This window comes from Oncorhynchus keta, chromosome 10 (assembly GCF_023373465.1).
Source record: "Oncorhynchus keta strain PuntledgeMale-10-30-2019 chromosome 10, Oket_V2, whole genome shotgun sequence".
Classification (NCBI taxonomy): Eukaryota; Metazoa; Chordata; class Actinopteri; order Salmoniformes; family Salmonidae; genus Oncorhynchus; species Oncorhynchus keta.
The window spans coordinates 81,656,649-81,661,615 of NC_068430.1; the positions used below are offsets into that span (position 1 = coordinate 81,656,649).

The following is a 4,967-nucleotide window of genomic DNA, read 5'->3' on the forward strand; positions in this document are numbered from 1 at the left end:
AATAAACATATTGTTGTGTTGCTAACTAGTTAGCCCTGTAAACTACCGTTGATAAGCACCCATAATATATCTACCCTAGAAATATAATCTATAGAACAGGCCTCCTCATTCAAGTCAACGATGGCATAATAGGTGGACTAAAACTGTCTCTAGGTCGAACAGATATCTACCAGATATCTCAGAGGGTTCACCTTCAGACTGTAGTCTGTAGTCCTCTCTCTCTCCGTCTCCTTAAGCTCCTCCTCTTTCTTTCTTTTCCTTCTCGCAGGTTGTCCAAAAACCGTCCCCGTTATCGTTTTTTCTTCATCTCTCTTTATCTTGTCTGTTCTGCTGTTGTTTCCCTCCCTCTCTTTCTCCCTCACTCTCCCTTCTTTCTGCTTTATTCCTTCATTCTTTATTCGTCTGCCCCTCTTCCCAGTGTTTTCCCTCCCTCTCTCGCTCTCTCTCTCTCTCTCTCTGTCCCCGTGTTTCTCTCCCTGCCGCCTCCCCTCTCCTCCCCCTAGAGTGGGAGATTAGCTGGGTCAGAAGAGTAGGGTGATTCAGACACTGAGAATATCACCTGTGTGGGAGACAGAGATATATAGAAGAAAGAGACAGAGAGAGACAGAGAGACAGCTAAACCCTAGCGGATCAACTACACTAATCACATTATATCAGAAGGAAAGGGGAGAAGAGAGAGAGAGAGAGAGAGAGAGAGAGAGGGTGACGGGTGGTGGTGTTGTGTGTGTGTGTGTGTGTGTGGCTGACTGTGGTGTTAAGTGATTACAATGAAGTGTGTTGATGTTAATCCAATAAGAAACAAAGGCTGAAAATACCTGCAGACTAATCTCAGAGAGAGAGAGAGAGAGAGAGTGTCACGCCTTGGTCATTGTATTTTGTGTTTTTGGTATATGTTTGGGTAGGCCAGGGTGTGACATGGGTTTATATGTTGTGTTTCGTATTGGGGTTTGTATTAATTGGGATTGTGTATGATTAGGGGTGTGTCTAGTTAGGCTTGGCTGCCTGAGGCGATTCCTAATTGGAGTCAGGTGATTCTTGTTGTCTCGGATTGGGAACCGTATTTAGGTAGCCTGAGTGCGCTTTGTATTTTGTGGGTGTTTGTTCCTGTCTCTGTGTTGTAGTCACCAGATAGGCTGTAATAGGTTTCACGTTCCGTTTGTTGTTTTCGTATTTCAGTTATTTCATGTACCGTTTTCATTCATTAAAGGCATGAGTAACCTACACGCTGCATTTCGGTCCTACTCTCTTCATTCAACAGACGAACGTCGTTACAGAGAGACCCACCCTTCCCTTGGCTCGCTCTTTGTGCAGCTCATGCGAAATCTGGAAAGAAGACGCCCCCTGTAGGCCACGGGAAGGCAACTAGATTCAACTGCTTGACTATTTTTGAAATACAGACTCAAATGAGAATAACTTTATCGCCCCCGTGTGGTGTGATAAGGAATTGCATATATAACAGACTATTTTGTAGTGAATCATGGGTATCTTCATAGATGTGGGAAGTAGGGGTCCTGAGGTTGCAGCCTCGCTGGAAAAATTGGAATAAAAAAATAGGTGGTATGGCTAAGCAGTGACGTTCTTTATAAAAAATAATCATCAGATTCATAATAATCCTAATCATAAGGTTTGTAAAGCTCTTTTCATTATACAAGAATAATCTCAAAGTGCATCAATCTCGAAGTGCATTTTACATGTCAGCAGTTAATTGTAATTAAACTCGGACAAAACAGAGATGCTTGTTCTAGGTCCCAAGAAACAAAGAGATCTTCTGTTGAATCTGACAATTAATCTTAATGGTTGTACAGTCGTCTCAAATAAAACTGTGAAGGACCTCGGCGTTACTCTGGACCCTGATCTCTCTTTTGAAGAACATATCAAGACTGTTTCAAGGACAGCTTTTTCCATCTACGTAATATTGCAAAAATCAGAAACTTTCTGTCTAAAATTGATGCAGAAAAATGAATCCATGCTTTTGTTACTTCTAGGTTAGACTACTGCAATGCTCTACTTTCCGGCTACCCGGATAAAGCACTAAATAAACTTCAGTTAGTGCTAAATACGGCTGCTAGAATCCTGACTAGAACCTAAAAATGTGATCATATTACTCCAGTGCTCGCCTCCCTACACTGGCTTCCTGTTAAGGCAAGGGCTGATTTCAGTAGTAGTTTATATGGTCTGATGTGTTGCCCTTATCTGACGATACAAACTGTGGTTCCAGTGTGTTAGTGCAGGGTATTGAAATGGGTTTTGTCCCAGTGCCATTGCACTTTGTGAAAGTACACTGAGTTAATCAGTGGAATATTCAGAGTGGGGGTACGTCCTATGTTGCCAGTGAAAGGTGTGACCTTTATAATGGGTAACGATATTGCAGGAGGAAAGGTAGTACCCGTATTGGAAGTATTGGATAAAAGTGACCACTCTCTCTCTCGAATGAGCTGGCACAGAGTTATCCACATGTGTTCCCCGCTTGTGCTGTCACTCGTGCTCAGGCACGACAAGAGCAACTGAATGCCAACCAAAAGGTTGACAACAAGCTTTACATGGGCTTGCTCCTACCTATCTTTCCGATTTGGTCCTGCCGTACATACCTACACGTACGCTACGATCACAAGACGCAGGCCTCCTAATTGTCCCTAGAATTTCTAAGCAAACAGGCAGGGCTTTCTCCTAAAGAGCTCCAATTTTATGGAATGCTCTGCCTACCTATGTGAGAGACGCAGACTTGGTCTCAACCTATAGGTCTTTACTGAAGACTCGTCTCTTCAGTGGGTCATGTTACTACTACGAACATGTTACTACAACACATGACTACAGCTCCTGTATAACATGTTACTACAACACATGACTGCGGCTCCTGTATAACATGTTACTACAACACATGACTACGGCTCCTGTATAACATGTTACTACAACACATGACTACGGCTCCTGTATAACATGCTGTTACAACACATGACTACAGCTCCTGTATAACATGCTGTTACAACACATGACTACAGCTCCTGTATAACATGCTGTTACAACACATGACTACAGCTCCTGTATAACATGCTACTACAACACATGACTACAGCTCCTGTATAACATGTTACTACAACACATGACTACGGCTAAGTCATTTAGCAGACGCTCTTATCCAGAGCGACTTACAAATTGGTGCATACACCTTATGACATCCAGTGGAACAGCCACTTGCATCTAAATCTTTTTTTTTTTTTTTTTTTTTGGGGGTGAGAAGGATTACTTACCCTTACCTACCCTATCCTAGGTATTCCTTGAAGAGGTGGGGTTTCAGGTGTCTCCGGAAGGTGGTGATTGACTCCGCTGTCCTGGCGTCGTGAGGAGTTTGTTCCACCATTGGGGGCCAGAGCAGCGAACAGTTTTGACTGGGCTGAGCGGGAACTGTACTTCCTCAGTGGTAGGGAGGCGAGCAGGCCAGAGGTGGATGAACGCAGTGCCCTTGTTTGGGTGTAGGGCCTGATCAGAGCCTGGAGGTACTGAGGTGCCGTTCCCCTCACAGCTCCGTAGGCAAGCACCATGGTCTTGTAGCGGATGCGAGCTTCAACTGGAAGCCAGTGGAGAGAGCGGAGGAGCGGGGTGACGTGAGAGAACTTGGGAAGGTTGAACACCAGACGGGCTGCGGCGTTCTGGATGAGTTGTAGGGGTTTAATGGCACAGGCAGGGAGCCCAGCCAACAGCGAGTTGCAGTAATCAAGACGGGAGATGACAAGTGCCTGGATTAGGACCTGCGCCGCTTCCTGTGTGAGGCAGGGTCGTACTCTGCGGATGTTGTAGAGCATGAACCTACAGGAACGGGACACCGCCTTGATGTTAGTTGAGAACGTCAGGGTGTTGTCCAGGATCACGCCAAGGTTCTTAGCGCTCTGGGAGGAGGACACAATGGAGTTGTCAACCGTGATGGCGAGATCATGGAACGGGCAGTCCTTCCCCGGGAGGAAGAGGAGCTCCGTCTTGCTGAGGTTCAGCTTGAGGTGGTGATCCGTCATCCACACTGATATGTCTGCCAGACATGCAGAGATGCGATTCGCCACCTGGCCATCAGAAGGGGGAAAGGAGAAGATTAATTGTGTGTCGTCTGCATAGCAATGATAGGAGAGACCATGTGAGGTTATGACAGAGCCAAGTGACTTGGTGTATAGCGAGAATAAGAGAGGGCCTAGAACAGAGCCCTGGGGGACACCAGTGGTGAGAGCGCGTGGTGAGGAGACAGATTCTCGCCACGCCACCTGGTAGGAGCGACCTGTCAGGTAGGACGCAATCCAAGCGTGGGCCGCGCCGGAGATGCCCAACTCGGAGAGGGTGGAGAGGAGGATCTGATGGTTCACAGTATCGAAGGCAGCCGATAGGTCTAGAAGGATGAGAGCAGAGGAGAGAGAGTTAGCTTTAGCAGTGCGGAGCGCCTCCGTGATACAGAGAAGAGCAGTCTCAGTTGAATGACTAGTCTTGAAACCTGACTGATTTGGATCAAGAAGGTCATTCTGAGAGAGATAGCGGTAGAGCTGGCCAAGGACGGCATGCTCAAGAGTTTTGGAGAGAAAAGAGAGAAGGGATACTGGTCTGTAGTTGTTGACATCGGAGGGATCGAGTGTAGGTTTTTTCAGAAGGGGTGCAACTCTCGCTCTCTTGAAGACGGGAGGGACGTAGCCAGCGGTCAGGGATGAGTTGATGAGCGAGGTGAGGTAAGGGAGAAGGTCTCCGGAAATGGTCTGGAGAAGAGAGGAGGGGATAGGGTCAAGCGGGCAGGTTGTTGGGCGGCCGGCCGTCACAAGACGCGAGATTTCATCTGGAGAGAGAGGGGAGAAAGAGGTCAGAGCATAGGGTAGGGCAGTGTGAGCAGAACCAGCGGTGTCGTTTGACTTAGCAAACGAGGATCGGATGTCGTCGACCTTCTTTTCAAAATGGTTGACGAAGTCATCTGCAGAGAGGGAGGAGGGGGGAGGATTCAG

The 4,967-nt window shown here is 47.0% G+C and overlaps 1 protein-coding gene across 2 annotated transcripts in view; it reads right to left on the reverse strand.

Annotated features, from left to right (window-relative positions):
• nxnl1 (nucleoredoxin like 1) overlaps positions 1-531 on the reverse strand; it is a 13,475-nt gene extending 12,944 nt beyond the window's left edge. Inside the window, exon 1 of one of the 2 annotated variants that reach the window (XM_052528450.1) lies at positions 192-531. The gene's annotated coding sequence lies outside the window, so the exon portion shown is untranslated. The remainder of the gene's footprint in view (positions 1-191) is intronic. The other variant, XM_052528449.1, reaches the window with a different exon arrangement.
• Positions 532-4,967: the final 4,436 nt, after the last annotated feature.